Consider the following 22,035-nt stretch of genomic DNA (forward strand, 5'->3'; position numbering starts at 1 on the left):
GGAAGGCAACTATGCTGACCATTACACCACCAACGCCAGTTGTCGGGATGAGCTAAGAAGCATTTATATGTTACTTCAAAACTTTGACTAGATCAAATGAACTTTAATCGGTGGTGGGGGTACCCGCATTTTCGTTTCGATCGTGACTCGGTTTTACTCCGTCCCCGAAAATTCATTACGCGCCTAAAGAAGTTTCACTTCAAAAATGGAACGATATACGCTTCAACAACGCATTAAAATTATTAAAATTCACTTGAGTGAATCAAATGCAAATCATCTTGAGTGATGAGACCCATTTCCACCTCGGTGGCTTCGTCAACAAGTAAAATTTTCGCATCTGGGACTCGGAAACCCCAAGAGTTATTGTTGAAAAGCCTCTCTATCCTCAACTTGTGACTATTTGGTGCGGTTTATGGTCCGGCGAAGTAATTGGACCTTACTTTTTCGAAAATGAGGCTGGAGCAACAGTTATGGTGAATGGATTGCGCTATCGAGAGATGATTAATGATTTTTTATGGCCGGAATTGGATGGTATTGATCTGGACAACGTTTAATTTCAACAAAACGGCGCTACGTGCCACACAAGCAACGAAACCATTGATCTTTTACGATTGAATATCAAAATAACACATCTTATTGGGAAACCCTGTAAGTACTGTTTATCAATATCGAAAATTTAAAAAATATAAGTTATTTGCATTAATTCGTTACAGATCTTTGAATTTCTAAGTATTCCACAAGATAATGTAACATATCTTGTTAAACTTATATTCGAAATGTAAATTTATTTGCATTTAATGCACTTACTTTTTATCAAGCGCCCATATAAACTATTTCACAATTAGACCGCTCTTCAGCCCTGAAAAAGCTAGGCTTAGAAAGTACGCAAAACGTAGCGTGAGCTTCTCTAATACTAACCTTCAACTAGCCAAGGTACTACAAAAAAAGGCATACACCAATCTCCTGCACACCGTATTAGTAGATGTAAATCATTTTACCTTTTTCAGACCGTCTTCGATTTGTTACCAATCAATAAGTTTTACGGATCGTGCTACAGTTTATCGAAAGGGTATTTTTGTATCAAGTTATACGTGAAGATCAAATCGTGGGAGTTGGTTTTTTTAGTGAATGTGTTAATTTTACTTGTTGATATAACGTTCTTTGGGTCGTACAGTTGTCTCGTACTGTGGGAACCAGCAAGATGTTATGACTCTGTAACCTTGCTGGAAGAGTAAAGGACATTATGAGTCATGATCAGAAATCGTGAGCGGCCGCGGTGGATTTGTAGGAACATGCAGTGCGCCTACGAGATCTATCGACCCATGAAATAATTGCGTGCCACATGGGAGTAATGATTAGGAACGATTATTAATAGCTAGTAAATCCCTCGTGGATCGGAAATTTAATTAAAAAGAAAATAATAATAGACGTTCTCTGAGTAAGGGCGAAAATCTCCCTAAATCTGAACTGAGAAGTCGTGGACATTTCTCATTCCTATCCAACAAAAACCCAACACGAGGAAATATTTTAGTTATTTTTTTAGATGTGTTTCTGACATATTTTTATCAAACCGTATATTATATTTCTTCTCTCTTCTTCGAATTCCTTTTCCTTTCGGAAGTTGGCTATCACCAGGGCAATCTTCACTCTGCAGGTTATAGCAAGGTAATTTGCGAAGCCACGTTGATGAGAGACGGTCATGTCCGAGAGGCAAGAATATAAACGTAACTCTCGTTTCTAAGTTTGAATCTGATGGTAGAATGGGATATTTTCACAAACTATGAATACTGTTAAAATACGTGAAAGATTATTTTTATGATTCTAATGATCATTTTACTAAAAATGTGTAATTTTAATATTTTCATTAATTATTATTGATTTGAAAAACCGCACATTCTGAAAAGATTCCAACTGGCTATTTTTATTATGATATAGAAACCGATAATGTATTTTAAGACGGCTGTTACCACCGTCGCCCGGCGTGACGTCAACTCCGCCAAATTCTCGAATAAAAACGAACATATCGTTTTGGCGGCAAATCGAAAATGGTACATTTTAAATTGTTATAGAATAGTTATTCGTCAATATAAAAATATTTAATTTTGTAATTTTTTTCCGGAACATAAAAACAATGAAAATACCCTATTCCATTTGGAAATTATGATTAAAAAAACTATTTTTTACAAAGATTTCCGATTCATAATTTTACATTAAAATTGGTCTTTGCTTGAAATTACTATATATAACATAAGCGACTAAATCTAAATAGCTATCTACCTACCTGCATACATACTTTTCGCATTCCTATTCTTCTCTCTCAATTCCCTCGGGCCAGCAACACTAAGAAATTGTGGATGATATAGCTCCACTAGATTCGGTCATCTGGAAACTGTTGTGCGGTTTAAAATTGAAAAAAAGCTGCGTTTCTTTCTCAATGTCTCTTAACAACTTCATCTTTCAACACGAGTATGTCGCTTTTATCGCCCTCCGATGTAATCCCGATAAGCATTAATAAAGACATTAATTCATTCAACTTGATGTAGGTACGTAAAGTCATTAAAGACAATGCCTATTAAAGGAACCGGTGGTTGGAAACCAAAAGAAGAAAATAAGATGTAATTAGAAGGGGGAAATTAAAAAAAAAAACACAGGAATTTTATCACATGAAATAGTTTTCTGATTTTACACAGAGAAAACTTACTGATATACAATATTGTTGATTTAACATAAAACACGATTGTTGTTGTTTGAATGTTTTTATGAACACGTGTTCATAAAAATTCAAAAATTTTCGCATTTCGTCATTATATTTATCAATCAAAGCGCAGCTGCACTAACACCTCCCGATATAATCTGATAAATTTTATTGGGAAATGGGTTGCCATCACGTTTTTAACGGGACTAATAAATCGGCTTATTTTCTCCTCATATATATTACGTCAGCTCAAAGAATATTTAATCCAAATATATAAGTTTACTATTGGCGTTGAATACAACGGAAAAAATAAAGAATTATGAATTGCGATACACAAATATTTAAATTCTGCAGACTACGGAAGGGGGAACCAACAAACGTAAGATTTTTTTATAAAACATTGATTTTTTAGCATCCCAAAAAATTTACACTAGCAACGCCAACATCTGCAAAGTTAAGCGAACCTTATAGCATTATACAATATTGGCAATATTTAATATTGGACGATCTATTCAACAGGTGTTTTCCAATCAGAATGCGCAGAACGAGATTTTGGTACAGGTGTTATTTCTGTGTTTGGGAAGCGGGTATGGGTACCGCTGCCCCTAGAACTATTATTGCATATCCAATTTGGACCCAGCAGCCATAGATCACCCCAAGTGGTTTGCTAACTTTGGTGACTTAGCAGAGGAGTCCATGTTCATGGGGTGAGGTCTGTCAGGTCTTGGAGGCAGATGCGTTTTCCCCTCCTATTGCGTGGCAGGCAGGAACGGAAGAGACTGGTTGGGGAAGACCATTTTACTTTTACCATAATATGGTCTTTCTTGACCCATCGCCTTGCACCTCAGAGGAAGGGATGGATTAATACATCCGTCACCCCTGGACACATTGACCCTCAGATCTACCCATCCCTCATACCTTTTTCCTTCCCATAACTTCTATATTTCACTAAAAAGACCCTCCACATATCATCCCGAGGGATGACAGGCACTGATTAACTGGCACTGTGTGGAGCAAATGTGCAACTGTGTGGAGCAAATGTAAAAAAAATGTGTTCCTTACTATGACTATGTGATTGGCACAATCACCTTCTATTTTATATAAAAAACATTTTATTTTTAAGACATCGCAATTATTGATGCATTTAAAAATATGTCTATAAAATACCATCAATCAGATAAATATGATAAGGATGGAAACTGACTGTCAGAAATCAATTTCCGGACTAACAACACTTGTTAGAAACAAGACAAATTATTTTTAAATAAATTTATTTTAGTACAGAGGCATTATCAATCAATTCTGTTGCTTTTATTCGACCGTTAATTTTGTTTACCAAGCTTCCATTTATAAAAAAGCTGTGATTAATATTTTGCTACAAGAACTTTGCAAAAAATCTTCTGAAAGTTAGATATATAAATGTTTAGATGACTCATTGTACCAAAGATAATATAATATTCTATTATCTTTGCATTGGACAAATATTTTTTTAATACATTCGTAATAAGAATTACCTATGTTTAGTATTGAAACCGTTTGGGATAATACCTACCATCATTTCCCATGATATACTATCATACCTACTATCCATTTCCTTCCTTCAAAACAGCCTTACCCACATTGGAAAGAAGAAAATGATTTGTTGCATTGTAAATTGTCGCAAGTCAGTACATTATTCGCATTTGTGGCAAGCAGTTGCATTCGTTGTGTCATTGAAACTCATCAAAATCTTAATAAAGACGACGGGGCTATGCTCAATACTTCTTGTCATACGGGAATTGACGGCTACACCAAAACTAAACGCAGAAAACCATTTTAAAATTATATTGTAAAACCAGCTTTTAGAGGATTAGAGTTGGCCACACGAAATCACATCTACATACATAAGCACACACTTTACCAAAATCTTTACACATCTCCCGCGATGATGGAGACTGAAATGCTGTCCGAAACATTGGAAAAAGAAGGAGGTAGCGCAGCACGGCATGATACCCCAACAATAAATCAAATCCAAATTCTTTTAGCTTCACAATATTTACGCAAGTTATCAATTTATTATTAAAACCATATACTTTATATCATGTTTTCAAACATGAATTAGAAAAACACAATCCCGAGTGGAAGATGCTCTTGGTATAGTAGGTCATACGCATTATTGTAGGTGACTTTTAACTAATGATGAGATGTGCAGAATGCGTTGAACAGTATTCTCTTGACAGATTACTTAATTAATGAATTACATTATTTGCAACAGCAATATCAAGACTGAGCCATTTAGATACTCGCTTGTACCTAGATTGCACGCGGACGGCTATTCTTTAGCAAAAAATTTAGGTGTGTTCAACCGCAATGAATATAGTTTCAAGAAGGCTATAATAACATATCACAATAACAATACTAATTAAGGTTAGCGTAATACTATTTTTCCGCATAGGTTCTGTACAAATTTTAATAGCAAATCTTATTTATGATTACTGTCCCACTAAATTATTTTGTATGACATATGTTTGTATAATATTAATAATCGGGTAATTTACATAGCGCCGTTTTTGTGAAAAATTACCTCAACGGGCGTCTAACATAAATAAAGACTTATTCTAACGGATACCACTCTTATACATATTAAGGATTTTATAATTTTTGCATCGTCTTTTTGTTCATAAATGATTGTATGTCTACGAACATTTCTTGTATGTTTATGTTTATTTTTATGTTGTGTCTTGCATATTATTACCAATTTCTAGTAGGTACATATTTTATTTTACCCACTAAACCAATAACATATTAAAGCGTCTATTACGTGTGGCCTCGTGTTTTCATTTTGAAAAAAAAAACGCGTTTTTTCCTGAATACAATTTGAATAATTTATTATAATACGTTAAGGCGATGCCATACGTAGTAATGCAAAATCATGTGTTTTTGGTTTGAAAATTTGGTCGCCTAGAAATGTTTCAGATGCTTTTATTAAATACTGCGAGTAGAATACATCTTGGCCTTTGAAATAATCGAGTATTTTTTAGATAAGTCTTTTTATAAGCCCAGAAAAAAATAATGTAAAGGCCTATGAAAACTGCTTTAAAGTTCAAAATCTCCTACTTTCGAACCAATTGTCGGTTATGATTTTATTGTACCTATAGTGTGAAAAATTAAGTTATTTATAAAATGATCGAAAAAAAATTAAATATTTATGCCTGAACATCCACAAAATAAAATAAAAGGCACTTTTTGGCCATATTTTTTTCTTGCATAAATCAAAAACTGCGGATGGTGTTAAGCGGGAATTTAAACCTTATCGCCATCTACGTAAGGGTTGTTATTGATAGCGGCTCAATTTAAAATATTACACGACGTAGTGCATCGCCTTAAGGATTATATAACGTTGGTACTCAACGAACTAAACAGAAAAAGAATTCTATATGTTGTTAAAAAACCAAAAACACAATTTGGAAGGCGGGTTTGGGTACCGCCGCACCGGCAACCAATTTATTGGATAACTAATACCTTTGCCATAGTTACTCAAAGAGGTTCGGTACGTTTGGTGGATTTAGCAGGGGTGCCCGGGTTCATCGGGTGAGGTGTGTTTAGGATGCGCCTGCCCACCTGCCTGAGAATCCAGTTTGGGGAGACATTGACTTCTCCAACTGTACTCGCGCCTTGCGCTGCAGTGGAAGGGATATTTTCATATGTCCATCCACTACTGGACGCACTGATCCCTAGATACCCAACACTAATATCTTTAACCTTTCCAGAACTTTCTCTCCTTCCTCTCAAAGGAGACCCCTTACACAGGGAAATTATTATATATTACATTTTATTTTTAAGACATCGCAATTATTGATGCATTTAAAAATATGTCTATTAAATACCATCAATCAGATAAATATGATAAGGATGGGAAGTGACTGTCAGAAATCAATTTCCGGAATAATAAAACTGGTTGGAAACGAGACAAATTATTTTTAAATAAATTTATTTTAGTACAGAGGCATTATCAATCAATTCTGTTGCTTTTATTCGACGGGTAATTTTGTTTACCAAGCTTCCATTTATAAAAAAGCTGTGATCAATATTTTGCTACAAGAACTTTGCAAAAAATCTTCTGAAAGTTAGCTATATAAATGTTTAGATGACTGATTGCACCAAAGATAATATAATATTCTATTATCTTTGCATTGGACAAATATTTTTTTTAATACTTAGTGCATTCGTAATAAGAAGTACCTATGTTTAGTATTGAAACAGTTTGGGATAATACCTACCATCATTTCCCATCATATACTATCATACCTACTATCCATTTCCTTCCTTCAAACCAGCCTTACCCACATTGGAAAGAAGAAGGTGATTTGTTGCATTGTATGTTAGATGCCCGTTGATGTGATTTTTCACAAAAACGGCGCTATGTAAGTTACCCGATCATTAATATTATACAAACATATGTCATACAAAATAATTTAGTGGGACAGTAATAATGAATAAGATTTGCTATTAAAATTGTACAGAACCTATGCAGAAAAATAGTATTACGCTAACCTTAATTAGTATTGTTACTGTGGTATGTTATTATATATACCTACTAGAAAAACACACAAGGAAATGGTTGCCATGGAATTTGAACTCGCTACTAACTGAGCTATCTTGGCATCCCTTAGACCTGCGTAATCTCCGCTCTTTTCGATCTCATATTAGTAATGAAGACTCTGCAAAGTTCTTCAATATACAGACGTTAACTTTCCGAATAAATATAGCAGATTCGGTAATGTTATTTAAAATTACACACAATTTAATCGATAGTCCTGATCTTCTTCAACGCCTATTATTCCATGTTCCCAATCGCGCAACAGCAGACAGTCGCTTACTTTTAATCTCCCTCATTGTAAGACCGATTCCAAACAAAACTCATTTTTCTACAGATCCACACATTCATTTAACTTAAATTATAACCATATTGACATTTTTAACTCGACTTAACGCGACATAAAACAAAAACTCAATAATCAACAAAACTCAAACTAGAAGTTCTATTCCTATATATTCCCGTCCTTAATCCTTATCCTATATTTCCCCCTCCGCCCCTCCCACTCTCCTTTATTTTAATATTTTATAACTAAACAAGAAATTGATTTAAGAGAACATCTCTATGACATTGTACACCTCACCATTGACTATTCATCAGTGGAAAGTTCATAATTGGCATAATTAACTATATTATTATTGTATCATTGTATAATTAAAGATTTGCTGTCAACTTTTCCTAAAATGTATAAATAAATAAATTCTCCACTGCACAATTAGTTTCTGATTCTATTGAAGATATTTCTAAATCACTATATTCGATTGATCTTTTTAACGCATTGATTGACATTATGAATACCAAAAAATATGCTTGGATAAATTGAAGCTTCTCCCATCGTTTACCTTGAGTAATATACAAATAAAATGTTTAATTACTCAATAAAAATATAAATGTAAAGAATTTTTTTTTCGATTGAAATGTACGAACGCATAAAAGAATCTACTTTAAAAAATACAATACCATATTTAAGATTATCTGTGACAGTTTCCCTTGATTGACTTTTTTGCTTTCTTATAAAATTGTTTAGAAAATAAATAAAAACCACAAACGAGCGTTTCTAGACTACGTTTTCAATGGGATTTCGATGCCTATTACTTATATTTGTGACGATATAAGGCATACCAAGAATATACACATTTTTGGCTTGTATTTTGGCCAGTATTTCGCTTTATGAAATGTAATAATCCACAACAGCCCAAAATTATTCCCAATTTTTAAAAGCCTCAGTTAATCTGAGTACTTACTACCAATTATTTATTAGGATATTTTCGTCATACTTATTTCCTTTGCCTTTGTATACCTAAGGATTCTAAAATTTAATCTACAACCTGATCACACTGCTTGAGTGTTTGTAATTGTGTGGGTAGCATTAAGCTATTTTTAAAGGTCCAATTAATCAACAACAACAACACAAATAGTGGATTGATTTTAAAATTGCAATTTTTGTGAATTCTAGATCTGCAATGAATAAATTACTTTGATCTATTTAGGTAGCTGATATTAAACTAAAGGAAAATAACAAAGAATACGGAATAATAGATTCTACGTACGTTACCTATAAATTAAACTGTGTGACTGGTAAAAAAGTCATCATCTTCTAAATCCCTAATACTACCAATACTTCATCATAATCAATAAAAAAATAAATTATAAATATCTTTGGACAAAAAACTGATATATATTTATGAGAAAAAATGACGGTTCTCCGATTATTCGAATTTCCTCTGAAGTAGATATAAACAAAATAGCATGCCTCCTTTCAAATACTTCAATGATTTTTCTTTTCAATTCTATTCGCATTTGGCATTTTTATGTATCATACACAATTTAAAACTATTTTTTAATCTTATAAATTCCAGTAAACAAATTACTTTTAATCAAGTTATGGCATATATTACGTCTATTAAGAGGTTAAATTTACATCGTACACTTTTTGTCTACATTAATATTTACTTTACCATTCCTTTATTTTTATTATTATTAAAATTAAATTTTGGTGATATCTTATTTATGTTTTATAATATGGCTTCTTTAAGATATTTTTCATTGTACCTTAAAAACTTTTAAAAACAAATTAACCTTACAATGTACCTTAATCACTACAATTATTATTTATTGTTCTCATATTCTTTTAATTATTTTTTTACCTATGTCATTAAATATCTATTTTCTTCCTTACCTGTAACTATAAAAAAGATTGTAAATGGAACTTGACTGGTTTATCTTATATTCAACTAAAATGTAAAATTTATTCACTTGTACAACTGTCTGTTTACTAAATAAACTAAAATAAAAAAAATAAAAAAATATCATTCTTAATTCAGAATCAATAACTAGAAAAATTATTAATTAATTAATACTAAAACACCTCAGCACAGATTCTCGAAGTGAGCTTATCATTCTCACTCCATTTAAAATTAAACACTATCTGTGATCGAAGGGTAGGGCTCTCGACTAGCAAATTCGAAGGTCGCGGGTTCAAACACCGAGAGTAAATTTTATTTGATGAATTTGTGTATTAATTAATATAAAGTATACTCCATTCACAATTGAAAAGTTGTTGGCTTTTTCCATGTTTGGTGAACAGATCTGAATTGCCAGGTACTTCATCGACTTCCTCTGCCTCATCTCCTTCCCTTCCCCACTACCTCGAGCCTCGCTAAATACCCCAATTGGGGATGCAAAAGTCTCACTGGCTCCAGACGGTTGGGAGCAGTTGGGACCCTTGTGCGGGATACACGTTATATTTTTATATATATGTGACGTTACTGTAAAATAAATATAAATAATTTTAAAACTTGAATAATTTTTAAATTCCATGTGAGTTTGTAAAAAAAAAAGTTTAAAAAAATGCAATATTATATAACGAGCTGAACGTATGTTACCCTGTAAGTACGAGTATGAAGACAATTTCCCTGAGAAACATGACAAGAGGAATAGTAAGTAAGTAAGTTAGATGGGCCATAGTCGAGTTTCGCCGACGAGATATCGATTATTTCGGCGGCGGAAAATCCTACGCTGCATTTCCCGTTCCGCTGAAGAAAAAGTGCACCGCCCGCGGCGCCTGCGTCGCTCCTCGGAGGGGGGCGGTGCATCCACCCAGGTCGGGGGCGGGGGGGCTGCAGGGGGCGCGCGAGGGGGGCGGGAGCCGCCGGGAGGGGGGCCGCCGGACACGATTCAGACAGTTGGACGGCAAACCTGCCTCTCGCCGGTCCTTCGCGCCGCCGAGCCGAACCAAACACTTTTATATGTAACAAGGTAAATAAATCACAACCGAAAGTGCACCGGTAGTGGCGTTACGTAATCCGCAACAACAAAAATTAGTGCGTTCAAAATTGAATTAAATAAAGAATTCTTGATTTTAAATAGTTTTTCCCGCCCGCGCTGTTTTGTTTTCAAGTTTTGGCGGTCCTATGCAGTGACAGTTTGATTGGCACGGCGACACTTTCGCGTGGTGGCCCAGGCGTCAAGCGTCAGGCGACCAGTGCTCGCCAGTTTGCTGGGGTTTCAGCCGAGTTCTTTCAGCCGCCGCGAGTTGACCAAAGCATCTGCATCTTCCTAAATGACGTTGTCCGGTTTCCGGAGCCAGGACTTTCCGACGGGAGGTTTTCTTCGTTCGGCTTCTCCGCAGTTTCCTGTCGATCCCAAGGTGAAGTTGACCTTTCCTCTGCATTTTTGGCCGGAACAATCCTCCCGGCGCCAAAGCGCGACCAGCGACAGTGTCACAGTTTTTCTCTGTAGAAAAGTTTCATTTCCTCCCGCGCGCCACACTTAACATTCAACCCAAACTTTTTTCGTCGAGTTATTAAACTACTAACTTGTAAATAACGGTTAACAGTTGTATGCACTCGGATGCAATACGATCAAATATTCTTTATTGTGAAATTAACGTTTGCAATTTGGAAATTCAAAAGTGCACGAATTAGTGCATGCAGTGATCATTTTATGGACAAATGATTTATGAAGAAGATTTTGAAAGTAAGTTTTTAAAATGTTTTCCGAAGCGTCACGGACTTTTGATGTTATCAAATAGTGTTTGCATTTATCTCATTGTTCATTTTAACGGTTATTCTAATTCAGACATACACTGAAAACATTTTCATTCAAACCCATGAATTGTATTCAAAATATATATAAGTCACAAAAACATATAATTTTTCATCAAAACGGGGTAAATAAATTACTTAATTATTATTATCGATTAAATGCGTGCATTTTTTTTAAATCCTATAAGAAACCATTTGAAGTTGTTCAACCGCATTTCCAACTGGATTTTTTTATTAATAAGAAAAATGCATTATTTTTCTTATATGCGATATAAATAAATTTTCCATTTACCGCCATAATCTTATCTTGCACAATGTAGCAAAATGTAATGTGTAGGACCAATGAAATAAAATGTGTAAACGTATGAAATGATTAATGGCAATATACCTATCATGTTTATAAGTAATAACTAGCGTCGACCGCACGTGTAAAGAGATGTGCATTCAGAATGACAGAATACTTGCATTCTAGAATATTAAGCATTCCCATAAATATAATAATGTTGCCTACAACATTAACGCTTATAATCCGTAATTCTACATTATGTAATAGGTACAGAGCCCCTGGTGTGATTTTTCACGGAAACGGTGCAATAAAAATATTTAATTATCAATAAAAATTATTCCTCTTATCTTGTACGCTGAACTGTCATACATTGGAATTATTCCCACGCAGGCAAAGTTATTAATTGTTTTATCTAATCTTTGCAATTTTATAATCTCATAGAAAAATACTCAAGATTTGAAAAAAACCGGTCATCTGACCAATCTCATCTGACACACTAATTGCCTTTTCATAATTCGATTGCAAACCCGTAAGTAGCGCAAGTCCCTTTAATTATTTTTTTTTTCTGGCCGTTGGTATCTTTGAAATTATTACCGAATATTTTCTTGCATAAAACTTGACACAAAACATTAGGAAAAAATCATCATTTCAAAAACAAAATTAAGATATGGATTAAAGAACAAAAGAGGATGTATTACAAAAAAATATATTCAAAAAGGTTGTTTTTTTAAATATCTATATAGTGCACATATAATACACAACCGAACTAATAATAACATACATATTGCTTAGTTTTTATAAATACCTTAATATTTATTTTATATCTTAATATTTCATTTAAACACGTTTAATGTAACATCATTTTAATACAGTCCATTTTATTTACACACAATTTGTCACATAAAATTGTAGAATAGGGTCCTCAGCACGGGTTACAGTCAGTGAGGCTCACATTACCAAATAATATTTTATAAAAAAACTTCCAATATATCAATGAAAATAAAAATATATAATTTTTCACTTGTAGCAAACACTTTGTGGGTATACATAATTATAATAATTAAAATAAAATAACTTTGTTTAAATACCACTTTATTGAGTGGTATTTAAACAAAGTTATTTTATTTTAATTATTATAAAAATATATATCTAATTCTAATGCAAATTACGTTGTTCTTTAGTTTTATAAAATAAGGCTATTATAGTCCGGCAATACCAAGTTTGTTCATTTTGCATGAAAGTACCTACACTTATATATATTTAAATGAAAGCACCTAAACTTATCTCCACTTATATACATTTTAAAATTTAATTATCTGTTTTTTGCGAGTACTTATTTATATCCTAGGTGCGTAATAGGTACATTTATAAATATTCATATTTTAAATATCTCTAAAATAGATAAGCTTGTACCTTGGAAAATGTATCCATGCCGTAATGTTCTACCTATACCTACGCATTTGAGTGATGCTGCTCGATTTCCACGCCAGTTCAAAAATATATTGATATTGAGTTTCTAGTAAATATACAAAAAATAGGGACAACTTTTATTTTATTTTTTATTCTATTTATTATCATTTCTTTACGCATATAATACATAATAACAAATAGTATATAATAACATAATATATAATAATAAATAGTATAAACAAGAAATGAAAACCCACGAAGGCACTGCCTGAGTGTGGGTAATATATAAAAACAATTATTTCCAAGTACATAAAGTATAAAATACATCAGTAGAATAAGAATAATATACACATTTACACAATTAATACGCACATTTTGCTTAAAAACAGGTTTTGACAGATAATAATGAGAATATATTTCAGTTTAAAGAAATGGAAAAAATGCATTTTAATATCTATTTCGTTAAAAAAAACGGATAATGTGACGTATTTTCTTCACGCTTTGTTTTAAGGTAGTGATATAAAAATAGTCATTTAGGTATATTTTTTTAAATTAAAGCAAACTATGAACCTATTTTAGGATTATACTTTAATATTTTGCGTTAAATAAGAGAAGAAAATAAATCGTACCTTAAAACTTTAGCATCAATAACAGTTGTAGTCAAATGAAGGATTGATTTTAATTTTAAGGAAAAAACTATAAAAATGCATTATTTTCTATTTCTGGATACCGAAATAATTACTTCTCATTATTGTATAACTATTTTAAAGTGCTTATTAAATGTGTCCCTTTTTTCAGAGAACTTAACGAGTTTTTTTCACGAATAGGTTTCTGGGTATCGTCTCAATTTTGTATGTTAATGGCTCTTGTAACAGTGGTCAGATATTTATTAAAATATTAAGACTTAATATTTTTAATAAATAATAATCATTAACTAAAATAGTGCGTATAGTAGAATAATTTGTTTCAGTCCAAAAATACCCATCATTTTCCCAACAAAATTGCACAAATAGGTATCTACTTTCTAGATAGAGAATGCTGCGCTGAATTTTTTCAAATGTTATCTATTCCATGAAATAATATTTATCGTTTATTATCATATCAAATAATGTACGCGGATACCGATTGGTATGATTCTGTACCTACACCAACATAAAACCAGTTTATTTCTATCGATCCATTGGAGTAATGTAATTCGGCATACTTTTTTGCTTCTCATTTCTAATATTTCAAAACGATTGTGATAAAAGTTTTTTTTCAAATGCATTGTTGTAAGTTATCCCGTTAAGTTGTGTACCAAGTTGACATTTTTAATTGCGTGAGTTATAAAACTGTTATAAATAATGTATCAATACAGTTGTGTTTGCATTTATTTATGGATTGCATAAAAGTGTTTATCCACCCTTGACTCTGCATTACCTACGTCGAAAAAATTATTTTGAGAGGTAAAAATTAGATGCATTAAAAAAATTATACTTTTCTTCTGACGGGTCATACAAATTTGTCCGTTAAATTAGTTTGAAACTTTTGAGATAATAATATATTTTATAAAATCTGTGAGGCAGTTAATAGTGCTAAGTGGTAGATATAGTTATACGAGTACCTACCAGATGTTTCTGATAAGGATTAGTTACGAGTTCAAGTCTCGTTTTTGGCATAGTTTTTTTTATTCCTAAGATTTAAAAATCGGATTCAGGTGTATTTATTGTTTGGAATGCATTAGGTTATTTAATGTCACAGTGATTATAAAAATCCTTTGTAGTTAGGTATATTGTGTGAAATTTTAATGCAATACCTATGTCATATTTATTACATATTATAACGACATCAAATGTGCATAATTATTTAATCTACATTAAAAATTATAAAAAAAAGAAAATTATCCTGAAAAATGGTAATTATGATACAAAAGTATTAAAGTGATTAGTTTTAGGGGTATTATGCCTACTCCTACTACTAATCCTTCTTTGGCCATCGTTTTGGACAGCATTGCAGTTTCCATCATCAGGGCAGACGTGTAAGATTACATATTTAAGATAACACATCTGCCCCGAGGATGGACACTGCAATGCTGTCCGAAACGTTGGTTAAAGAACGAACTAGCGCAACACAGCATAATACTCCAAAAACAAATCACCATACTACTGTAGGCCGTGAAAATCTTAAATGATAAAAGCTTCATGATAAAAGCTTCAAATTACTTACGGGTCTACGTACAAGTCTGCAATTTTTTTAATTTTAATTTTTCTCAGCACAGCGTGCTTTGTATAATAACTTTTTAAAAACTGTCTGCTAATATTTTTTAACAGAGCTTATTTTTTTTATTGAGCTATATCATCACCAATCACAAGTATCAGGATATGATCACATTTTAGAAGAAATTAATAAAAGTGGTTTGCCTGAATAAAATATATTTTATAACCACTAAAAAATATCTGTATTTTCGAAGAAAGCAAAAATTGTTTAGTAACATTCAAAGATAAATAAAGCATTGTCTACTTTAGCATGACTAACTAATTAACTAACCATCACGCAGTTTCCCCGGGAATATTTTTTTTGGAAAAGTTTTATCTCTGCGGGGGCAGGTAGAGGAGAAGAATCGCCAAACAACTTGTTCTTGAAACACACTCCTTGCTTCAGTCACATTCATACATTATCTCATACACACCATTCTGTTTTGACTCATGACATGATCCAACTAACGTGTTAACTTCACTTGGTCTTGCCATGTATTATTTATTAATATTCATAATCGGATCGTCAACAGGATTGAGGGTTATTTTATTAAACCCTTTGGAAGCAGGACTCGGTCGGCATAATTACCATACTTTGTTTTACCGCATAATAAATAATGCTGTAAAACAAAGTAGGTATCTAACTATTTTCGACTTATTTTGTTTTATCTAAAAACCTACTAAACTATAGATAGGACTAATATTTTGCTTTAGGACTGTAAATTTTGAAGAATTCGTAATACCTGCATCAACTGTAAAGCGCCCCTGAGGTGATATCTCACAAAAGCGGCGCTATACAAATTGTCCAATATTATTATTATTAAATACTTTTTTGCATATTATTCAAGTGCCAAGTAATAACGTGCCAACTATAATAGATTGTTGCATGGTTGACTTTTAGAAATGAACTCTATATTTATCTCGATGCACTTTCGACAACTTTGAAAAAGTGTCATTTTTTGCATAGGTAGGTTTTTACAGCAAAGTTTTTTTACAATCTTTTCGATATATCTATTATCCCGACGGTCATGAATCACCTCAGATTTTTCTCTTTGCTACTCCGATAATGCCATAGCACTTTGGCATGCGATCACGATAATTTAGTTGTGTTCAAAAAAATATTCTTACATTAAATTATTAAATTATCTTCAGAGAATTATTTTTTGAAACAGCAAAAATTGTAGAATAGTGAGCTCTGGCTCTATGAAAATCGTAAATTTTCGGTCTAGAAAGTGTAGGTTATTGCAAATATTTTTAACTCGCAACGTAGCGTCGCGCGTCGTTTACTCAAAATGCCATACAACTATAAACTTTTTTCAAAAGAAAGAAACATTCTCGGGTTGTGAATAAACCGAAAATATTTGTAATATCCTACTACCATCATACTAACTGGAAATTTTGCTTGTGATATGATGAAGGACTTAGCTAGCAAATGAAACAAACCTACGACAATAGACCAAATGCTAGATATACATTTCTTTTATTTTTTTTCGTTGTTCAATAGGAATAAATTATGTTTCTCGGTATAAAAATATAATAATAACTTTCTGCAGGTTAGTAGGTATCACCCAAAACAAAATTATATATTCCTGTGCACAGTAAAAAATTTAAATAAATTATTTATTCTTGAACACAATTAAAAAAATGTTGGATTAACTTAATGAGTGAAATCTGAAAATTGTAAAATTTTAATTATTGAAGACAATATTAGTGATCTCAATCGAAATTTTGAAACTGAAAAATCAACGAAAGATTTGGTCGCATCTAGGAGTTGAACCCAGGAAAACATAAATAAATCAGCCATTAAAAAAATGTCTTAAGCTAATATTGGTAGTTCTTAATCGAAGTACAATACAAAATATGACTGAAGGGAATAGGTCGAATTAGCTCAGTGGCAGAGCAAAGCCCCGGTATTCTTGGGTTCAATTCCTAGATGCGACCCAATTATTTGTGATTTTTGAGAGTTACTCATAATTTCATCAATTATTAAAGTATTTTTTTTTTTTTTTTTATAGTGAATACCTCACAAGAGTCCCAACTGCTCCCGTCTGGAGCCAGTGAGACTATGGCATCCCCAATTGGGGGATGTTGTGAGGCTGAAGGTAAGTGGGGAAGGGAAAGAGGAAGGTGGGGAAGTACCTGGCTATTCAGATCTAGTCACTAAACACGGCTAAAGCCATTTGGAGCAACGTTTCAATTCTGAATGGTGGTCTTACACCAGGGCGATACTGAGAGTATCTTCCACTCTGGAACGTGCCGCAAATATACTATATATTATTTTAATTAATTAATTGTGAAATAACACAAATTAATCAAATAAAATTTATCTGCGCACGCCGGGTTCGAACCCGCGACCTTCAGAATGGCAGTCCAATGCGTTACCACTGGACTATGCCGGCCGTTTTATACTCGTACATACATGTGAATTGAATGTAATGAAACTTGAGACAAGTTGAATTATAATAAATACACCTTCATCTATGCCGTAACAAACATAGATAAAATAATAGTAACACTGCCGTGTTTTTAATTGTACATATTCTGCTATACAAGAAAATAATATATCTAAAACCATACCTTACTTAATTTTCAAATTATTTATGTCAATCTTATTTAAAGGCAATTGAATTATTGAGACGTTGTGTTTGTTGAATTGGATTCCGAACAGTTTTATATCTTTCATTCTTATTCACTGAAGGGTTTATAGTTTTATGGCGTTGCCATCAACACGCGCGTTAATCTTAAATAAGTTTTTCAACATAATAAACAATCGTGAGCTCCAATATGTTTTTCTTATAGTTTCTAGTTCAGGGAATGGAAACTTGTGAAAATATAATTTTGTGAAAACATGAAGTAACGCGATTTATTTAATAATATTGCATCTTTAAACTGTATATTTCTAATGAATTGAATAAATAATTAAGTAGTATAGTTCGTTCAGATTCTGTAGTCGGATCGTGATGGACTGCCGCCCGCGCCCGCTATACCGTAATGCATTCACGAATGTCCTTGTGCCGTTTTTCGCGAATGCACACTATACGCCTAGCAAATTCACTAATTATTTCAATAAAAATTACTAATGCGTTGCATCAAATTTTATAAATTGAATATTATCTTGTGTTTCAGTTATTCTGATATCACATTTTTTCACATTTTCTTTATTGACCAATTTTTACAAATTCGATAAAATGATATTTCGGAAGACATATTCTTTATATCTCATCAATATGTTTTCATGCATATGCCGTTAAGCCATTTTTAGTCCATTGTATAAGCAATAGTCCAGAGCAATAATTTATAAGCAACATAACATACGAAGTGAATTTTTTTGAATATAGGTTTTTTTTAATGACAACTGCAGTCGAATATTTATGCAAAGACATTTTAAAAAAGAGCTTCAATACCTACAAGTACTTGAAAAAAATTATAAAAAATTATATTGGAATAAGGATTAGTAAACTCTTTAAACTTCACTTTGAGATAAAATATTTTAAATTATTCTAGTTTTGTTGAAATAACATTTACTTTAGCGTCTCACCATTTTTTCGTATACCTATTTCTATACCAAGATATTTTATACTTTATGTTTGTGTAATAATGGAGCAAAAACATTGCAAAAAATTGCTTTAAATTTATTATAATTAACCATCTGTTATTTGTCAAATAATTGTATTGTTCCATACTTAATCTAATGAATTTGATTATGTGATTTTTTCCATGGTTTCCTCACTTTACCTTCATTCCGTTTCATGTTTTCGTTTATAATAAAAGTTGTATGTTACCATTGATTATTTTTTACACTCAAATCATTTGTTTGAATAAATTACACTTCTATCAAAGTTTTGTCGCAACGCAAATCGTCCAATATTGGTTCCCACCGTTTGTACTTTTCACCCGGCCTATCCAGTGCCAAAATAATAATAAAAGTACCTACCTACGAACACGCTTCGCCAATCAATAAAAAGATAATTTTGCTACGAACCATTTAGGCTTAAAATATAATTATCATATAATTATAAAAAATCATTTATCCAGCTAAGTACGCTAAGTGTCTTAATCTGACTTAACTGTAATCAAATCGAATGGTAGTAATCCGACTACTTAGGCTTTGCCATTTAAAAGCTACCTGGCCAGTAGTTAAACTATTAAATAGCCAGGCGTAGCGCGGTAGCACCATTCTTAACTAATCTTCTTACGACTAGAGTAAATCTGTCCTAAAACATATGGAATATTATAATAAATATTAAGTATTATGTTTGAATAGTCATTATAATCATATAATGATGGACTTAACTCGTGTCCTAAAAACGAATGATTTAAATTCGTTATTGCAGCTATGGAAAATGAACTTTGGAAAAATAAGACAAACACTTGTGTTAGTGTAACTGATCTAGTCGATCATAATTTGGAAGTATCACACACAAAAGGTGGTACACTGGTTGGAAGAACGTTCGACTTGCAGTTGTATGGGCCAGGTTCGATACTCACCGTGTCGTAAACCGACTATGTATATATTTGTGGGTACTATGAAATGATTCTTGGGGTTTGCAGCTTAAGGGTAAACGTTACGTACATTATAATCTACGAATTCGTAGATGACGTTATTTTAAATATTTTATGGAAATTACTTATTGCAAGTTATGCTTTAAAATATTAAGACGATTTATTTTTGGCGCCCGTAATCATAATTATTAATCAATTTTCATATTGTGTAGAATAAGAGTAAGAGTAAATGGTAAGGAATAAATAAATAGTAACAATAAGAGTAAGAATAAACTGATTTTATACTGACAGAATTATTTATTCGTATACATATTGCATAGGGTATACATATTGCAAAGTCATTAGAACCGATAATTTTTTTTAACCTAACCTAACCTAACCTACATAACCCAGTTAATAAAGTTTTTGTTTCATCACTTTCCATGACTTTATATAACTTTTAAAAGATGTGATGAATTATCATTGTGACGATTTATCCGGTTACCATTGCATAGAATAAGAGTAAGAAAAAATAGTTAAGAATAAATAAATAGTAATAATAAGAGTAAGAATAAATAAATAGTAATAATAAGAGTAAGAATAAATTGCTTTCATAAGAACAGAATCATTTATTCATGTTCATATTGCGTAGAATAAGAGTAAGAATAAGTAGTTAAGAATAAATAAATAGTAATAATAATAGTAAGTATAAATAGTTTTTATATGGACTGGACATAATCATTTTTTCATATTCATATTGGGTATGTACGGGCGCAAACAAATAATTAGTCTAAATATTTGAAAGCATAACTTGCAAAAAGTGTATTTTCATAAAATGGTTAAATTAACGACATCTATGAATACATAGATTATAACATACGTTACGTTTATCCTTAATAACACGTTCAAAGTTCTTCCGATTTTCCTCATTATTGGCTTTTATTTATGACATAAGGACATCTTTATAGTGCGAAGTTGAGTTTTCTTACATATCGAAAATAAAAAAATTGGTTTTATTTTCACTGTCTGGCTGGGTTTCAGTATACATTATCAAAAAAATTTCTAAGAAATTGAAATCGTTCTTCGCAAAAATTTTAGACCAAGCTGTGTGCACAGTTTATTGGTGTTACCACAATCATTGCAAAGCAGATTAGTCTACTGGTTTTTTTTTATATTCTTAGCAATCTTCGTCAATGTAGTAATTAAAAAAAACTATTTTATTATCGTGGATTTTTAAATTATTAAAATAATTTCGACCATTTTTTTGTTGAAGCAGAATAAAATGCTTCAATGAATATTTTTTCCGTCCGACGGAAACAGAACCACGAAAGCCCTAAGGGCCCGTTCCCACTTCCGTTTTCAAATCGGGGGCGGGTCCCGTTTTAAAATCGGATGCCCTAGTGGCTGTAGTGGATGTATGGAGCTGTTCACACTTGTCCGACACGATTTGAAAACGGATCCGACATTTTTTGTCGGATGGCTCGCCTACGCAGCGCGTCCGTTTTCAAATCGTGTCGGCACACGCTCGCTCATAGTGTTGTATGGAGCTGTTCACACTTGTCGTCCAGTCGTTCCGGCAGAGTCCCCGCCAAACCCCGACCCCTCCCCGCCCGCTCCCTGTCGCAAGGAAGCAGGCACGCTGCGTGCTTGTATTTGGTTATTTTGTTAAGTAAATAAATCAAAACTACAATAATGGATAAGGAAATAAATCCCGAAAATTTAATACCACTGGTCGAAGAAAGAGTATGGTAATATTTTATCTTTAACTAAATAAAAACAAAACACTTGGTGTACACAACTTTTGTACATCAAAATTTTTATTTTATTTTATTTAAGTTTACTTTTTTTTAAATTTTAAAGCTTTAATGAGATGCACGGAAGAGCGTATTAGTTAAATAAACACATAATAAAAAATATTTGAGTGTTTATTGTTTTCTTACTTTAAAATATCGATAGCCTTTCTTCAGGACAAATGCACTTTCTCAATTTTGTATTTTGATATGTTAAGCTCTCTGAAACTCATTCCAGTAGATGGTTAAAGGAAGTGATAGACATTCTTTTAAGCCATTTAGCGCCCTTGAGGTGATTTTTCATGGTGAAAACGGCGCTATATAAATAATCCATTCATTATTATTCTAAAATAATTAAAGAACTTTAGTTCATCACTTCTTAACTCACCAATTAACACTTGGAAAATTCCTACAGAAAATCATTCGGCTATGATTGGGTATACTCAAAATTTTCTTTTCACTTTTTTCCTTCTATTTAATAAGTACCACATGACAACAAGAGCTTCATCGTCGTCC

The 22,035-nt window shown here is 32.4% G+C and overlaps 1 protein-coding gene across 1 annotated transcript in view; it reads left to right on the forward strand.

Annotated features, from left to right (window-relative positions):
- Positions 1-10,645: 10,645 nt before the first annotated feature.
- mamo (maternal gene required for meiosis) overlaps positions 10,646-22,035 on the forward strand; it is a 145,865-nt gene continuing 134,475 nt past the window's right edge. The window contains exon 1 of the mRNA XM_089632538.1: positions 10,646-10,920. The gene's annotated coding sequence lies outside the window, so the exon portion shown is untranslated. The remainder of the gene's footprint in view (positions 10,921-22,035) is intronic.

Source organism: Hesperophylax consimilis, chromosome 6 (genome assembly GCF_061612785.1).
Source record: "Hesperophylax consimilis isolate HC1 chromosome 6, BYU_Hcon_1.0, whole genome shotgun sequence".
Classification (NCBI taxonomy): Eukaryota; Metazoa; Arthropoda; class Insecta; order Trichoptera; family Limnephilidae; genus Hesperophylax; species Hesperophylax consimilis.